General features: G+C 35.4%; 1 protein-coding gene across 3 annotated transcripts in view; it reads right to left on the bottom strand.

Annotated features, from left to right (window-relative positions):
* Positions 1-20096, bottom strand: part of LOC137250470 (TBC1 domain family member 5 homolog A-like) — a 217561-nt gene that overhangs the window by 138138 nt on the left and 59327 nt on the right. The gene's annotated exons all lie outside the window — the stretch shown is intronic.

Here is a 20096-nt window from a genome sequence, read left to right as displayed (position 1 = left end):
AATCTTTTGCAAAATACGCTTGACAAGACTTTATATGCAATATTAAAAAGACTGATTCCGCGATGACTGGCGCTGTTTGTAGGATCCCCCTTCTTGTGGACTGAGCAAAGAAAACTTAGATTCCAGTCGTTGAGCATGCCTCGTATTTTGCAAACAAGCTGATGCCTTACCAACTCATCGCCGCCATATTGGAATAGCGCCGCAAGCATACCATCAGCGGATCATTTCATATATACAGGACTCAGCATATTCAGATAGGTTATAGAAATTGTTTACCAATTTCACACAGAGGGTTAATACAATAATTATTCAAGTTTTCTACATTACAGTCTTTATTGAACTCAATATTCCATACAAAATACAATACAAATTCCTAATTATATAATTATTGCTTTATTGAATACCTGATGGGTCGGATTTTATTGTCAGTGTAACAGATTACAATAAAAATAAATTATTTTCAATAATTTACGAAAAATACAAAAACACCAAAAAAATTTTATTTAGATAATATGGCTTTTTCAAAAATAGGCAAATATTTGGTTAGGTGCATCATCTATGAGTATTTGCGCATGCATTTTATTTTGATGATACCAAATGTTAAAGAGGAAACGGTTGCTATTCATTTAAACTATTTTTTGTAAAAGCGTAATAGTTTTTTGGGACTGTTGATAGATGTTCGCTTAATAAAGAAAGTGGCTCTGTGTTAAAAGGAAAGCTTAATTATTTTATTAAACAAAATTGTGATTCGATTAAGCCTCTATTAGTATTCAACTAATTCCACTAGCTGTTCTTAAATCCAATAAAAGTTCTCAAATGCCAGTTGTACTTTAGAAAGTGAACTGAATATTATAAAGAGTCAGTTTGATTAGACTTTATAAAAATATATTAATTTTAGAATTCGCTTTCCTTTTCTGTTCACCATTTTTTTATAATTTTCACGAAACAAAGTATTTTCGTTCGAATTCAACTAACCGATAATTTGATTAATCAATTGGCATTACTGTCAGTAAATTTTCTTCTTTATATCCGCATAGTAACACGTCTTTCATTCTTAAAAATTATATAATATGTTTTTCTTTCATAAAACAAAGTCTATTCCAACCTTTTTGAAATTGGCAACAATTGTCAGATTTTGGCGCTAGGGATTGTTTCAGCTGAGCATCGGGTACGAGAATGCACTTGGAATTTTTTCCACCTGATTCTTTCTGCAAGTTTCTTATAAAAGGATTTTGTCCAATTTTTGAAACCAGTCTTCCAAGCAGTTGTTTTGTATTCACGCCAAGGCCTATATGTAGGGTTCTTAAATTATATTGACTCAATTAGTATACCTTTCATGAACATGAAATGGTATATTAACTTTGGTCCGATGTTTGTAACGTTGAGAAATATAGAAGGCAGACTCACCATTAAGTATACCGAATTGATCAGCGCGACGAACTGAGTTGATATAGCCATGTCCGTCTATCTGTTTGAACGCAAACTGGTCCCTCAAATTTTGAGATATCTCAATGAAATTTTGCACAAGGATGTATTTTTGTATTATATTAGACATTTGTCGGATCCGGTAGGATCGGACCACTATAAAATATATCTCCCATACAACCAATCGTTCAGATAAGACGATTTTGGTCATTCCTGCCGCAATTTAGAAAGTATAAACGTGATATTCGGTGATATATATTCTAATATATCATAGAAGATATCCTGAAAAAATCACTTTGATCGGAGCTACATATAGTATATATCCCATACAACCGATCGTTCAGATAGAAAGATTTTTGGCAATTTCTCCCTTAATTTCCAATATAAAAACGTGAAACTTGGTGATATATATTCTAATATATCATAGAAGATTTCCTGTAAAAATCATTTCGATCGGAGCTTTATATAATATATATTTTCCTTAAAATCGTTTAGGTATGTACATCTGTTCACTATATGTATATTTCTTATCTTATACAGCGCGTCATTTGGAGATTACGAATGGGATAAGATTATTGTTCAGCCCCATTCATGAAAGGTATGAAATCTTCGGCACAGCTGAAGACAGTCCCGTCCTTACTTGTTTTTATTTAATTTTGTTTTTTTGTTACTTTGAACTTTGCAATTTTAATATGTTTTACAATATTTAAATTTTCAATATTGATTTTTCTATTTTCAAAAATTTTCATTACTATTCAATTTTGCATACTGAAAATATAAGATTTTCTGTTAAATAATTTGTGTGCATATTAAAAAAAAAAAAAAAAAAATATTAATTTTAATAAAAATAACGCATCCTACAATATATACCATTAATACAAATAGTTTGAAATTACTATTAGGTAGCAAAAAAGTAGAAGATAAACACAAAAAAACCTACGTTTCAAACAATTTTCTTCTAATTCGATACAGCGCCGACAAAAAATGTATATTCGCTTCAAAATTAGATACACAACGAAAATTTCGACAGAGATTAGATGCCATAATACCAACTACAAATTCGATTAGCCAGCGAAGATCGAAGATCGAAAAATTCTCATAATATGGACCTAAGATAATTTCTTCGGCGGCAACCACGCGTTTTTTCGTCTGTAGGGACTAATTGGTTGTTTTTTTTGTTTAGCAAAACAATAGGTAATCATGAACCTTTCTTTGGCGACAGACACGCGTGTATCTTTTTTCGCCCGTAGTTTTGATAAGCATATAATGACCCTGCAGCGGATCGCACTAATTCCGAACTAGCGCATTTTGAGACGGTCCTAGTTCCGACTCTGTCCCCTCGCAGTGCTTTCAACTGACGTTTTTAACATTGTGATTTCCTATGAAATGGCAATTGCCCCTTTGCAGATCTTCTATTCATGGGTCGAAGCATCGTGCATACCAGGCATGCTTAACCAACGAAACGATATCATTTCGTTACGATAATCAACGTTAATAAACGAAACGAAGTCATTTCAAACTATGCTGGCAAAGCTGATTGATTGCGGAGTCATTAAAGGTGAAAGCATTATCCAAGCTGATTGCAACTTTTCTCATGAATTTTGACAGTACGAACATTTCTCAGAGTATTTTTGACATTACCACCAACGAATTACACAAACAAATTACATAGAGTTTGTGTGTGTATGTGCGCTCGTTGTTGCCACCTTACGGCTTCACCATGGCTATAGCATTGCCAGCACAATTCAAACATAAAGTATCACGTTTTCGTTAACGTTTTTAACGTTAACGAAAGCTTTTCGTTTCGGTTAAAAACGAGATACAATTTATCTTGATAATTTCTTTATCGATAATATTTCGAAGTGTTTCAACGGAAACGGTGGAAATTTTTTGATAAACGATTAGCTTAACGTTAAGGTGCATCCCTGGTGCATACTCTGATCCTCTCTGTGGTAAATCCAACGCTCTAACACACGCCTAATTCGTATAATATCTTTTATTGGAAAAATTTCAATCATATGCCATTTTTTAATTTTTTTTAACAAGATGCGTTATTTTTACCACATTCATTGATTTTTTTCTTATATAGATAAGGAGTTTTAATAACAAATATAGTTTTAAAAAAACTCAAAAACACGCCATAGCACAGAGGCTCATGTCTCCGCTATTAAACACAACTCGTTTTGTACCGGGTTATTTAACCACTGCCTAGATGGGTCTAACTCCCCTTTGCGCTCCTAGCCTAGAGTTGCAAACAAGTACACTGAAAGAAATGGTGCTAGTAAAATCAACAAGTCGGTTCTGTTGTTTTTGACTTAACGGTGATTCGGTGAAATTGATCGAATTATGGTTAATTCGACCGAGTTCTTTGTCAAACGAACTAATGAGTTAGTCATTTCAACAGAAGAGAAATTTCCGCTCTTAAGTTAATAAAATTCTGTAAAATTGACAGATTCGTAATCAATCTAACTGATTTTTTTGTTAACAGAACTGATCTCACTGGTCATTTCAACAGCGATCAACAGTCAATACATGAACAAATTTCAAAGAGAATTTTACGCTCACTGCGCTCTCTACTTTGTACTTATGTATGCACATATTTACGTATGTATATGGCGGCCGCCGTGGTGTGATGGTAGCGTGCTCCACCTACCACATCGAGGACCCTGTGTTCACACCACGGGCAAAGCAACATAAAAATTTTAGAAATAAGGTTTTTCAATTAGAAGAAAATTTTCTAAGCGGGGTCGCCCCTCGGCACTGTTCAGCAAGCACTCCGAATGTATTTCAGCCATGAAAAGATCTCAGTGAAAACTCATTTGCCTTGCAAATGCCGCAACATAGGTACTTTCGTACAAAGCTGTCGCAACAACTTTTTTTTGTTCATTTGACTACTAAAACGGTCAATTATGAATCAACGATTTGTATGCAGTTGATTCAACATCTTGTTGCGATTGATAAAAATTGGCAGAAATTTCGGTTGAATTGACCCGTGTTTCGGTTGATTTTACCAGTCTTCTTCTTTCAGTGTATAAGTGAAGCTAATAGGCGAGTCAAAAATAAATTTGGCCTACCAATATTGACAAAGATGGGGGTATATCTGTTATATAAATAAGCCGTAATCAAAACTATATTGCTGAATTGTTTTTTATAAACAAGTCGTTTTAAAAATAGAATTAGTGAAATGATATTGACATTGCGTTCTTTAGATATTTGTGTCATAAATATATATAAGCCATCAACTAAACGGCTCGGCGACCACACCCCCAGGTTTAAGTCCCGGCCATAGCAATATCAAAGTTTTAGAAACACATTTTTTCTAGTGTTCCTATGCGGGGGGAACAGTTTCTGATTTAGGCTCTAACCTTTAACGATGTATGTTTCTGAACTGGACCGATGCCTGCCGACCACCTAAATTATTGGAAGGGTTCACTTTTTGAGGCTACGTAGAAAAGACTTTAAAGTCTTACAGTAACCTGCTGTAATTGGCCGTGTTAAAAGCTTTCAATATGTCTAGCGCCACGTGAACTGTTCTCTGCCGGAGGTTTTGGTTCAATACGCTTTGATGCCGTTTTCGATTCACTGTGGTGGCGGGCTTGGTTGGTTGACAAGTCACAGGTTTACGCCGAAATAAGGGGGCAAGACAGATTCGAGTGCCTTGGCTACTCGCGACAGGAGCGATATCGTTACCTGCTTTCTCAGGCTTTAGTAGCGGGATGACAACGGTAGATAGGGACATGTTGAAGGCAAGCATCGGGACGATTAAGTCATGTTGTGACAATGAAAAAATTATCCAACAACTTTTCTAACATCCGCCAATGCTACACTTAAGAAAAAAATCCTAAATTTGAGGATAAAAGCTGCTTCTCAGTATTCTTGATACAAAAAAATTATAGATTTGTTCCTCAAATTAATGAAAAATTTTACACAAAAATAAGAAATTCTTACTCATTATATTATATAAAAAAAAATTTTAATCAAATCAAATTGGTGAAAAGTTTATACAAACTTTCGAAATTCTTAGCCATTTAATTAAATTTTTTTTTAATTTAAAGACATTTTTTGGGAAATGTTTTTACGTATTTTTAGGTGTTTTTCCAAAAAAAAAGAAAGAAACAATAGGTGGATGTTGCTTTAATTTCATATGACATTTCTAATTGGCGTTAGCTTTGTTGCAAAATGGCGTCAATTGTTTAGGTGCTTAAGTATTATTAAACAAAACATGAAATATAGCGAGATCAATATTGAGTAAAGAGTTTTATTAATAGCATCAACATGAACAGAGTACGATACGTATATTTGCTCTGGGAAATCATTCAATTTCCACTTGAAATAAAAATATCGGCACTCAGTGTTGCCGCTGAAAATTTTCAAAAAGTCGCACAGAAAAGGGGCCTACTGAAAAAAAGGGCCTCTACTTTTTTTTCATTTGCAATATTACTACATCGCCTTTAACTCATCTTTTATCAAGGAAAAGCAGTTTATCTTTTTTTGTTCTCCCATGGATTTCCCATGTGTGGCAATTGAAGAAAATTACTAAAGTACGAAGATATTTATTCGATAAAATAATAAAAATACATACAAAAAGTAAAGTTTATTTCAGTAACAATGCGTTAAGTAACATTGTTTTGGTAAAACGAATGCTATCATCCACATAACTAAAAGTGTATATCAATTCATTATTATACTCAGTTGAGCAGAGCTCACAGAGTATACTAAGTTTGATTGGATAACGGTTGGTTGTACATATATAAAGGAATCGAGATAGATATAGAGTTCCATATATCAAAATAATCAGGATCGAAAAAAAATTTTATTGAGGCATGTCCGTCCGTCCGTCCGTCCGTTAACACGATAACTTAAGTAAATTTTGAGGTATCTTGATGAAATTTGGTATGTAGGTTCCTGAGCACTCATGTCAGATCGCTATTTAAAATGAACGATATCGGACTATAACCACGACCACTTTTTCGATATCGAAAATTTCGAAACACCGAAAAAGTGCGATAATTCATTACAAAAGACCGATAAAGTGACGAAACTTGGTAGATGAGTTGAACTTATGACGCAAAATAGAAAATTAGTAAAATTTTGGACTATGGGCGTGGCACCGCCTACTTTTAAAAGAAGGTAATTTAAAACTTTTGCAAGCTGTAATTTGGCAGTCGTTGAAGATACCATGATGAAATTTGGCAGGAACGTTACTCTTATTACTATATGTACGCTTAATAAAAATTAGCAAAATCGGAGAAGGACCACGCCCACTTTAAAAAAAAATTTTTTTAAAGTAAAATTTTAACAAAAAATTTAATATCTTTACAGTATATAAGTAAATTATGTCAAGATTCAACTCCAGTAATGATATGGTGCAACAAAATACAAAAATAAAAGAAAATTTAAAAATGGGCGTGGCTCCGCCCGTTTTCATTTAATTTGTCTAGGATACTTTTAACGACATAAGTCGAACAAAAATTAACCAATCCTTTTGAAATTTGGTAGAGGCATAGATTTTATGGCGTTAACTGTTTTCTGTGAAAATGGGCGAAATCGGTTGATGTCACGCCCAGTTTTTATACACAGTCGTCCGTCTGTCCTTCCGCATGGCCGTTAACACGATAACTTGAGCGAAAATCGATATATCTTTACTAAACTCAGTTCACGTACTTATATGAACTCACTTTATCTTGGTATGAAAAATGAACGAAATCCGACTATGACCACGCCCACTTTTTCGATATCGAAAATTACGAAAAATTAAAAAAATGCCATAATTCTATACCAAATACGAAAAAAGGGATGAAACATGGTGAGGTAATTGGATTGGTTTATTGACGCGAAATATAACTTTAGAAAAAACTTTATAAAATGGTTGTGACACCTACCATATTAAGTAGAAGAAAATGAAAAAGTTCTGCAGGGCGAAATAAAAAACCCTTAAAATCTTGGCAGGTACTACATATATAAATAAATTAGCGGTATCCAACAGATGATGTTCTGGGTCACCCTGGTCCACATTTTGGTCGATATCTGGAAAACGCCTTCACATATACAACTACCACCACTCCCTTTTAAAACTCTCAGTAATGCCTTTAATTTGATATCCATATCGTACAAACAAAGTCTAGAGTCACCCCTTGTCCAGAAAGGCCCACTCCCTCTTAAAATACTCATTAACTCCTTTCGTTTGATACCCATATTGCACAAACGAATTCTAGAGTCACCCCTGGCCCACCTTTATGGCGATATCTCGAAACGGCGTCCACCTATGGAACTTAGGATTACTCCCTTTTAAAATACTTATTACCACCTTTCATTTGATACCCATATCGTGCAAACGCATTCTAGAGTCACACCTGGTCCATCTTTATGGCGATATCTCGAAAAGGCGTCCACCTATAGAACTAAGGCCCACTCCCTCTTAAAATACTCATTAACTCCTTTCGTTTGATACCCATATTGCACAAACGAATTCTAGAGTCACCCCTGGCCCACCTTTATGGCGATATCTCGAAACGGCGTCCACCTATGGAACTAAGGATTACTCCCTTTTAAAATACTCATTAACACCTTTCATTTGATACCCATATCGTACAAACGCATTCTAGAGTCACACGTGGTCCATCTTTATGGCGATACCTCGAAAATGCGTCCACCTATAGAACTAAGGCCCACTCCCTCTTAAAATACTCATTAACTCCTTTCGTTTGATACCCATATTGCACAAACGCATTCTAGAGTCACCCCTGGTCCATCTTTACGGCGATATCTCGAAAAGGCGTCCATCTATAGAACTTAGGTCCACGCCCAAACGCATTCTAGAGTCAACACTGATCCACCTTTATGGCTATATCCCTAAATGGCGTCCACCTATAGAACTATGGCCCACTCCCTCATAAAATACTCTTTAATGCCTTTCATTTGATACACATGTCATACAAACACATTCCAGGGTTTCCCTCGGTTCATTTTCCTACATGGTTATTTTCCCTTATGTTGTCACCATAGCTCTCAACTGAGTATGTAATGTTCGGTTACACCCGAACTTAACATTCCTTACTTGTTTAATTGACTTAAAATTTAGTTACCAAGTATTTAACAACTAAATTTTTCCCTTCCTTTAAATTGAGCGCTGCTAACATTGCATTACATATATCAATTTGCACGGTTCGTTATCTTGTTCTTAAAAAGTGAGAGTTTTGAAAAGTCTTTCTGCTGATGCACTGAAAGAAAAAGACTGGTAAAATCAACCGAAATATCTGTTAATTTTTATCCATCCCAACAAGATGTTGAATCAACTGCGCACAAATCGTTGATTCGTAATTGGCCGTTTTAGTAGTCAAATGAACAAAAAAAGTTGTTGCGACAGTTTTGTACGAAAGTACCTATGTTGCCATAACATAAATAAATCAGGGCTGTCATGGAATCCAAGTCGGTTTTGCGCTTTGTCGGGATTACAAACCAATATTGATTTAAATTGGTGTCATAAAACCGTATTGGTTTTGCTCTTTTCGAATGTAAATAAAAGCGATATTCGAATCAGCTGTTTTGCGGTGCACCGGCAATTTTGATGTTAATTTTTTTGGCAAAATTTTATAAAATAGTTGTATTGTGCATTTAAACAGAAATAAACAAATTTATTGACATCAAAATGGCATCAGCAGTTGTAGCATTTATATTATTGGAAGAAGAAAGTTGCGAGAAGGTCAAAAGGAAAATTTGGAGAGATCGCAGCAATCCATTTGAGTTGCTAGAGACAGCGTATTTAAAAATATTTCTTAATGTGGGTTTCTAAATATTTATAGTGTATTTGCAGTTACATTGCATACTATCGCATAAACAAAGAGGCTTTCCGAATGGTATTGGACACCATTGAAGGACGCTTAACTCGCTCGAAAGTTCTGCCAGTGCTGCAACTAGCAGCTACGTTACGAATTTTAGCTGCAGGACCCTATCAAAGATCAGTTAGAAAGGATTCTAGCATGAGTGTAGGTAGAAGCACGGTGTCACGTTTTTGATTACGTGCTTCGTGAAGCCCTTCGTAATATCTGGATGTTTCTCCATAAATTCAGTCAAAATACTGTTTTGCATTGAATTTTCATGTTTTCCTCTATTAAGAATGAAAATATATATAAATTTACATTTATTTTTATAAAATAAACTTTTATTTACTTACATTTTTAGAAAATACTCAACTGCAAGATAAATACTACTAGGAAAAAATTTAATCCAACAGCATTTAACTGATTGGATTGTTTCCGATAGCAAAATCGATATTATCGGATTCTGTGAAACCTAAAACCGACACTAATTCCAATTCGAACACTAAACCGATAACATTGGATTTCATGACACCAAAGCAATTATTTTGTCGTTTTTAAATCCGACTCCGACAACAATTGGATTCCATGACAGCCCTGAATAAATGTAAGGCGCGATAACCTCCGAAGAGATCTAAGGCCGAGCTCCTCTCTTCCAATTTGCGTCGTGCTCCTTTTCATTTTCCCTACAAATTGGCCGAACGGGACCTACATGTTTTATGCCGACTCCGAACGGCATATGCAAGGCAGATGAGTTTTCACTGAGAGCTTTTCATGGCTGAAATACACTCGGAACGCTTGCCAAACACTGCCGAGGGGCGACCCCGCTTAGAGAAATTTTCCTCTAATTGAAAATCCTTATTTCTAAAATTTTGATGTCGCTTTGCCCGGGGTGCGAACCCAGGGCATACGGTGTGGCAGGCGGAGTACGTACCATCACACCAAATAGATACGCATGCTTGCTAGATATACATACATATGTACACACTTACTAAGCGAACTTCAATTGGGCTTACATCAAATATGCTGGCACACATTAAACATTTATACACTTTATTATTTTGTTTTATTAAACGCACTTTCACCAAATTTTATATTTTATAATTTATTTACTTTATAGTTTTGAACTTCGCTTTGCAAATAGAAATGAAAATTGCAGTCACAAAACTGATTCTCAATTCTTTCAGTTGCAGCTCAGCTCATTCTCAATTTCTTCTCTCGCATGTAGTTGCCACACTTGATGGTTTCGAACAAAACTTGTATAAATGTTTGACATAACATTTTAAATAGAGAACTTGTAAGTTATAGAAAAGAAAAGAATCAAATCGCTAGAAGGTAATTCACCACTGGAGTAATTTTACATGTAATTCGCCAAGTTTAATTTTCGTAACACTTTAATTTGAAACGATTCCAAAACAACTCAAACTTTTATGTTGTTGGAAACATCAACATTAAAAAAGGATGTTTTTTATTAACTTATTAAATTCGTTCGCATGAGTGAAAATTCGTAAAAACTTGAACAAAATGTTACTAACTTTGAAAAAATCCTGTTCGTTCAAACAAAACTTTTGCAACAAGAGGCCGCAATTTTGCATTTCGCTTGGAGGAAAAGTTGCAAAATTGTACCCGATAAATAGGTGTCCCGGTATCTCACAATTTTTTGCACAGTGAATTCAAAAAAGGGTCTTTCGTTTTGTATTGATAACTGAAAAACTAGTTTTTTGTTGTTTTCCCATTTTGTGTGTTTTTTCGATTTGGTGGTTTTCTTATTTTGGTATTTTTTTTTAACAAGTGGCTCCATCGGCATAAGTACAAAGTAGAGAGCGCAGTGGGCGTAAAATTCTCTTTGAAATTTGCTCATGTATTGACTGTTGATCGCTGTTGAAATGACCAGTGATATCAGTTGTGTTAACAGAAAAATCAGTTAGATTGATTACGAATCTGTAAATTTTACAGAATTTTGTTAACTTAAGAGCGACAATGTCTTTATGTTTATCACTTGTTAAATTAAAGGGAATGCATTAAAATAGTTAAAGGAAATTGGTTCTTTTAAGAAGGAACACTTATTTGTACAAATTAAAAAATATGTACATATGTACATTCTACCACAATATTCTTTATTTTAAGTCGAAAAGTATATCGTAAGCAAGGGAAGAGCTCTTGGTATGTTTGATGCAACCATCCAGAGATTGCGCAAGGATTTTTAAAAAAGGCTTAAATAGATTTTGGCATATGGCGAAAGGCGATTTGGCCGCCAGAAAATTCCTTTGTTGAATGCAAGTTGAATGGAAGCAGGCTACTTGGGCGGATTTGTGTTATCCCGCCGTCTTCTTCGTTTTGTTATGCTCCCCTATTGATATTGCTGTGGCACCAATTCATTACTCATATCAGTGAATACCACAAGAAATGTAATACTGTGCATTGTTTATATTTTATTTCTTAATTTCAAACAACTACGGAACAATAAGTAAACTTTTCTATTTTTTAATTAAACTTTTCTATTTTTTCAATTGACAAAACAGCTGACTTCGAAAATTCGAAATTCCTATTCCCCAATTATTGTTCTCCCAAGGAGAAAAGAATTGGAGGAATTTTTCCGCGGGAATAAAAAAAATCGCGAGAACAAAATTCCGAGGGAAAATTTCCAACACTGTACCAAAACTGTTCTATATCGGTTTGTTCGAAGATCTTTTTGTATGCATTGTCTTTTGCTTTGCATTCTAAAAGCTTAAGCTCCTCAGTAACTACTTCGGGATCTTCTGTTCAATGAGAATATGCAAACACCATATCAAAAACTCCTATATCATCATTTGATTTAATCACTAATGGATTCAAATAACTTAAAACCCTAAGCTTTTTGTCGGAAATGTCTACTCTTTGAAATATTTCGTAACACAGCTTTTGATAATACTTTAAAATATTACGCTTCACGCATTTAATTACATTTTCAGAAAAGTTTTCCTTTAGCAAGACTTTCTCAGCTTCGGGCCCAATGTAATAATGAGGGTAAGTCCAAATTCGTTTCTTACATTCTGTGATTTTTGGAAAGAGAATTAATTGATTCATTAAATATAGTCGGAAAAATAAACACAAATACCCCACGAATATGTATAAAAGACATTTTATGCACATCTCGCCAAAAAAAAGGGACTTCCTCTTAGAAAACAACGAGCGTATGGCTGCGAGTAATGAGTGACGTCTCTTATCATAATTTATCCTCTTTGGCGAGAGTAAATCAATATTTTCTATACTAACGCCGTATGTCAAAGTGATAAAATTTTACAGGGTTGCAGTTATAGTGATGACGAGAGTGATAATTTGGATTCCTTAAGTGGTTCCGATGCAAAAGTTAAGTAATGAGAAGGAGTACTACAATCTCTTTATGTAAAAACGTAAAAATAATGCATCATAGTTTTGAAAGAGAAAACGTGCCAAAAGTCGCCAACATTTTCAAAAAGGCTCAAATATTGCAAATTTTAAAAAAGTCGTTGTCCGGGGAATTGGCTTTAAGAAAGGGTGAAATTGCGACTAAAGTCGCCCCAACGGCAACACTGCCGGCACTTGATTTTAACTAATTTTATTTAGTAACTCGTAAGAAACGAACGACTGCAAAGGTTTATCATTAGTCATCATCCAGTGAGTTTTCTAGCTCCGTAGCACGCTATCTGAACTTATCTGGCTCAAGCCGCTGTTGTTGCATTTATATGCAAAATTATATATCTGGCTCAGTATCTTTGCGACGGGATGATGGCTATTGTAAAGGTTTCGAGTAAAATATGTATCAGCTCTTCGTTCGCAGCTGTGCTCACCTGATCATGTTTGTTCTATCTCCTTTTTTGTGGAGGCTATTCGGCAGCGTTGTACTACTTTGGTACAAATTAGTGTAGTAGCTCTGGTGAAGTAGTGTGTGTAGTACATATGTAACTGTGTGTTCGCGGATAACTTTGGAAAGGGCGGAAAAAATTTACTTCTGTGCATGGATTCTTAATGTTGATATAACTACGCTTCTTTGGATACCCTATTCAACGACTTTTGTAATATTTTCGATAGGTCACATATAATGCACTATATATTTCATACTAAAATTTATACCGAAACCGATGGCAGAAACCCTGGTAATTTTGACACTTCGTTCAGTTTCGAACGATCGTTCCACCACATTCCACATTGCTTTGACACTTCGGCAAGTGCTAAACGGCAGTATGTTAGAAAGAGCAATAAACAAACATATTGTAACGAATTTTTGGGGAGTTCGTGATAATTATACACCTTCTGGTAACGTTCGTATCGCTGGACCGTCGAATAAATAACTCCATTATTCAGTATTGCAACTAATAGCGTATTTAAATTAAACTGGTTATTCCTCAGCTTGTGCTTCTTTAATACTCTCTGTTACCTCGTTCGCATATTTCTCATTAGGTCTAGACGTTTCTCTCACGTGCCTTCTAGAACAGTTTTATCTCACGCTTGGTAATTTAACTATATACATGTATATATGTAGTTTATGATTTTCTTCTAGCCATATGCGGGTGTATATGTGAGTAACAACTTTTGATCTTAGCTGCCGGCTACATAAACTCCCTGCTTCAAGCTGCTGGTTATGTGTATGGAATATTCTTCGTTGCCTTGTACATATGTAGGTGTCGCTGCTTGCTGTTTTTGGTGTTGTCATTACTTACTAACATCATAGTGATACAAATATTCGCCACAATATCTTATATCTTATGGCGGCCAACATGGTGTGGTGGTAGCGTGCTCCGCCTGCCACACCGTATGCCCTGGGTTCGCACCCCGGGCAAATCAACATCAAAATTTCAGAAAAAAGAATTTTAAATTAGAACAAAATTTTTCTAAGCGGGGTCGCCCCTCGGCAGTGTTTGGCAAGCACTCCGAGTGTATTTCTGCCATGAAAAGCTCTCAGTGAAAACTCATCTGCCTTGCAGATGCCGTTCGGAGTCGGCATAAAACATGTAGGTACAGTCCGGCCAATTTGAAGGGAAAATCAAGAGGAGCACGACGCAAATCGAAAGAGAAGCTCGGCCTTAGATCTCATCGGAGGTTATCGCGCCTTACATTTATTTTTTTTAATCTTATATCTTGGGTTTACAACCATGGCGGAGCCATGAACAGGTGACCGCCGAAAATCAGCTGATTGCTACATTTTTATATAATTTGACGCAACTTCCGGCGCAGTACGATTTTGATATTAGTCCAACGATTTACAAAACAAAGTACATTGAATTTTTATTTATGTCACCGTACTGCCACCTTCTATGGTTCCGCCATCTTTTTAGGCTTTTATTTTTAACTAACGTTTACAGCACTTCCTTTTATTTTCAGAGCTTAGGTTTGCAAGCATATAAAGGATGCAGTTATAAACAAAAGGAGAATGAAAACGAGGGATTAGGTGAGTATGGCAGTACCTAATTATAATTTATGTAGATCGAATAGAGTGAAAGGTTAATATGAACAGAGTATCAAATTAGGTGAGTATGATAGGCAGGGCCGTAGAGAGAAAATCCGGGCCCGGGACTAAACAATTTACGGGCCCCTATCGAAAATTCACTAATACATTTGATTAACTTGAATTAATGACGTCTCATTCATGAATCATTATTGATAGATTACATCAAAAAAGTTTTTGCCACATCAACTAATTGATTTTTGGCCTAATATCTGAAAATAAAATTAACACAGAATATTTATTATTTACACTATTTTATTGTAACGTAGAAACAAAATTCTCTTTTAACAGCCACATATTGTTTAAAATAATCTTTTCTAGTTATTTGGTAGCATTTTAATACATTTCTGATAAATAAAATGATGATAATAAATTTTAATTATTCAATATAGAAAGTTCAGATATCAAAGAGTGGCTTTACTTGCTTTTTTCACTGCAAAATTTTTACAATAATATCAAAATTTAACTGTCTTGCCAAAACAGATTCAACACAAAGCGTGGCAAGTCCTGAAACTCGCTCTTGAGATGAACACGATCTATGAAAGTTTTTGATTCTTGAAAGGACGCTTAAAGAACGTTCTGCAATAGCTACAGGGACAGGTATAGTGCAAAAGATACGTAAATCAACACAAATGTTGGGGAAAATCGTACACAGATTTGGAACATATGTAGATGGCATTTAGCAATTCCAATGGTGATAGTCCTTTATCAAAATTTGCTTCGTAAATGTGTTTCAAGTGAATTATTTCGCATCCTAAGCTTTAAGAAATGTCCGACTTGTATTTTTCGACAAATTTTGCTGCGCTCGCCCGAACCGTAGTTTCATCCATGTCTTCAAATTGCCACAAAAAGGAAAACGTCTCGCTCAAATTACTCATAGCTGCAAATCGTTCAGTAATGCCAGTTATTACCGAATCAACGATCACCCGGAATGCATTGTTTTTAAAATTAGACTCTGAATCAGCCGTAATCATCTCATTTAAATTATCTTCAGAACGTCCTTGGGTTTTCTCTTTCGAATGTCCGGAAACTTTGGCGAGATGTTCAATTGAATAGCAACTGTTTTGCATTCGTTTAAAATTGTTACCCATTGGTTCTTGGTCAACTCCAAATCAGTTAATAAGGTATCTAGATGTCGGACCTCAACATCTACGGTGGTGTCTCTAGCTTGGCGGACCACGTTTCTTTCATTAATGGTAGTCAGTATTTTGAACCAAATTGAGGACAGCAAGATACATTCGAACTTGTTGATGTACTTGATAATGCCGGTAACATCGCCGTATGCTTGCGCAGTATGAAGAGAGCTCGGTACAGTTTTTTTTGAGGATGTCCCTTCGTTGTGGAGTGCTGCTGAAAATAGTAAAACATTTTTGTACAACTCCGAAGATAGTAATTGCAGCCGTACAGCATTCTGCAGTATCAACACCACATAAATTGAGACTGTGGGTTGCACAAGGCGAGTAATCAGCATTCGAGTTTTTGTCGAGAAAGTGACGTAGTGCTCCGTTGTAAGCCCCTTTCATATTGGCGCCGTTAACTTACCCTTGTGCACGACGATCTTCAATCAAGTATGGCAAATTAGATCAGCAAATTTCTGACCACTTTTTTGGTTACAATTCACGAAAGCCAAAAACCGTTCTTGAATTGTAAAATTTGTTGCTTTCGAATTGAAATGGAGTTAGCGCAAAATGAACGTAGTCAACGTGACTAGCATCAGGCATAGCATCAACGATAATAGCAAAATACTTGGCATTCTTGCCTTGATCTAATATAGTTTCCCTCACGTGCTTTGCACAAATTTCTATAAACTCGTTCTGAATGACTGGGGAAAGATAGTGAACTTGTAAACGTTTGCGCTGCTGTTGTGAAATCCTAACTTTCTCTAAATGATCTCTAAGTATCGGATCATATTGGCTTATGAGATCTTAGATGCCCAAAAAATGTCCATCGTTTCGTTCACCAATATATATACTTTCGCCTTTGAAAGCTAGGCCTCTTTCACCCAAAAATAAAATAGTGTCCAAAATTTTATATAAAATTTCTTTCCAGTTTTGAGTATCAGTGATTAGCTGGTCATTGATAAGTTTATCAATTGTAGCCTCCTTTTGAATTAGATTTTGTAAAGATCGCCTTTGAATATAACATTTAATGTGATCTTGAGTATTTTCGTGTGATGGCAGTTTATCGTATCGCTTCTTCCATACCTGTAATTTCGAATATCCGCAGAACAAATTTTAGGTCGATTTAAAGTATTGGTGCTTAACAGACGGCATGGTAGGCAATAAAAAGCATTGCTACTGGCACTCCACACTAACCAGTCACGCTCCACCTTCTTTCCATTTGGCAAGATTCTGTTTAACAACGAGGTATGAAATGCCTCGTCATGACAATCACGTGGAAAAATAACAGGACACTTTTGATGACCTCGACAAATTATTTCGCTGACTTCGTCAGATCGCAAAAACTCATTGTTCACGGCACCGATATCGAAGTCGTTTAAATAATCTGGACTTTGATACAGAGTTGGTGGTATTGTAGGAAGACTTTGAAAATGAACCTTCATCAGTGTCACCACGAAACTTTACGATTTCGGATTCATGTAAGCATACATTTTTGTTTGATGTTTTTATTGTCCTCCTCAGACCCAGGCAAAAAATCATTATCAATATTCGTTGCTTTTGAAATTCGGCTTAAAATTTGCACATGGAACAACTAAAGACTCTCCCGAATTAAAAAAATGTCTTAGTACCTCTAAATCGCGGGCCCCCTGAGAAACCCCGGGCCCGGGGGAATCACCCCCCCCCCCCCCCCACTCGTAGGGCCTGATGAAATTAACGTTAATTTGACGTTCTTAACGTTAATAAACGAAACGAAATGACTTCGTTTCGTTTATTAACGTTGATTATCGTAACGAAATGATATCGTTTCGTTCGTTAAGCATGCCTGAACCGAAGCGAGGGGCGCATCCGCATGACGCAAGGATTTGTTTTTGCCAAGTTGTTGATAGGCGGAGGTTTGTTAAGCGTTGAGATCTAAAATTGCTCCGTTAAAGAGTAAAAATCATCAGCTGAGTATTGTACATAACACTTAGAAATTATAAATATACTACATTATTAAGTAAGTGAACTTTTTAGTACGTAAAATTTTAATTTCCATTTGTTTTTGTTACGAGTTAAGATAGTATAGGACAGTTTTCTTTATGATAAAAAGTAAATCCGTTATATCAAATGAACTAGAATGAGTGTTAAAATCATGACACAAACACCGAAAAGGTTCATTTAATTCGAAATTAGTTCTACACTGCCTCAAAAGAAGAGGTTTGTAATGTCTTGACACTCGTGATGGGACGTTAAAGTTTACTTCGTTCAAGAGAATTGGGCTAGAAATCAATCCATTCAGTAGTTTAACCATAAATATTACGCCTAGCATATCTCTACGACTTGCAGGAGTTGGAAGATTGATAAGCTTCAATCGACTAGTAAATATAAGGGGGAAGATTATACGCAGAGTCCCACTGAAAATTTCTTAAAGAGAAAAGTAGAAATTGCTTTTGTACTGATTCAAGTCTATCTGCATGAATTCGATATTTTGGATTCCAGACTATTGATCCGTTCTAATATCGATCTAGCTAAAGTGGTGAAAAGTGCTTTAGTTACATAATGGTCACTAAATTCTTTGGCCACTGTTTCACGAATGAAAGAACACCTCTAGCCTTATTGACAGTACCATTAATATGAAGGTTGAAACTAAGTTTAGTATCTATCGTGACTCCCAAGTCCACAAAATATGTAGTTAACTGATGGAAGACAAGTACGTATAATTTTTGTATTATTATTTAATTCTACGTAGCATACGTATTTATTTAATTCATACTTAAGGTTAAACGAAATTGACTTGAGTTCGAAGTCCTCAACAGCACGTTTTCTTAGCATAAACTTCATAATTTACTGCAGCGTCATGCTAAGAAAGCCAAAATGTTCACTTTTTAAATCAATGGTGCTTCTGTACTTCTTCAACTTCAACGAGTTGACACAACAAAAGCATATTTAGTCAAGTGTTAATAACGCCGTCCCAAATGAATTAAGCATCGCCACCAAAACAAACCTAGACTAAGTGTAAAATAGGTAACATTTTTTTATGCACGCTATGCAAACACACCGAATTGCGGATACGGTTTTTGAGCGACTTTTGTTTTCCCTTAAAATCTTTGTGAGGGGTGAACATTTTTTTTATGTTTCAAGGATATTTTTCAAAAATGGTAAAAGTTTGAGCAGCAGATAATTTTGTTATTCCAAATGGTATCTTCCTGCTGTCTGCTTGGATTTTGCTTAAGTTGCTCACTGCGTGGGTACTAACAAATGTTCGCTAAAAAATTGAATCTATACTTAAAATATAAAGTTCCTAAAAATTTTTGAAAACGAAGTAAACATTTTGATTTAACATTTTTAGATGCTTATAATACAGTGTTGTTTTTTGTAGGTACTGTGGTAGCATTATTTGAAGAGAATTTTGCATCGATTTCGAATCGGGGAATATTGCTGAGCTCCTTTTATATTACTTCGGAATTGTGCTTAGGACAATTTTCTCAACAGCCAACCATATACCATTACGCTATTCGAAGTTCTGTTTTTGAATATGTTACAGAACATCTTCAGGGTAACTGAGGCTGTGTTTGAACACTTATGGATCATAATATAAATGGGTACCTCGGAAAACGTTGTAAATGATACTTTCTACATAACTTGACTTCTTGAAATTCGCTTAAATATTTCATTGTTTTATTGCTCAAATATCATACTGTAATATTGAAATGATTTCGAAAATAGTCCAGGAGTGATCCTTGAATTGTCCCCAAAATTGCACCGAATCAGATTCGAAAAGATCCTTAAAATAATCCTGAAGTCATTGCACGAAACAGTCCCGATATCGTTCTTAACTAGTCCAAGAATATACCAGAATTGTATAGAAGTCCGTTAATGCGTTACGCATGGAAAAAAGTGATACTCGGACGATAACCACGCCCAGTTTTCGATATCAAAAATTTAGAAAAATGGAAAAAATAAGATAATTCAAAAACGAATATTGCTAAGCTAATGAAATTTGGTAGGTAGATTGGCTTTATGACGCAAAACATTAATTCCAAAAAAAATTTGGAATATAGGTGTGGAACCACCCTCATTTAGAGGAGAAGATTTGGAAGTTTAACAAGTCGTAGATCAAAAGCCGTTGAGGTTAGATTACATTGAAATTTGGCAGAGAAACTATCCTTGCCAAATTATATAGACTGATCGAAATCGGTTAAACAACTCGCCCACTTTTCCTAAAGGTCTAACCTTAGCAATAACTCTATGGTATTTAACTACGTTCGACTGTTATTTTAACTCAGTAGT

The sequence above is a fragment of the Eurosta solidaginis genome, chromosome 1 (assembly GCF_040869045.1).
Source record: "Eurosta solidaginis isolate ZX-2024a chromosome 1, ASM4086904v1, whole genome shotgun sequence".
Taxonomy (NCBI): domain Eukaryota; kingdom Metazoa; phylum Arthropoda; class Insecta; order Diptera; family Tephritidae; genus Eurosta; species Eurosta solidaginis.
This window is presented reverse-complemented; position numbering and strand designations above follow the sequence as displayed.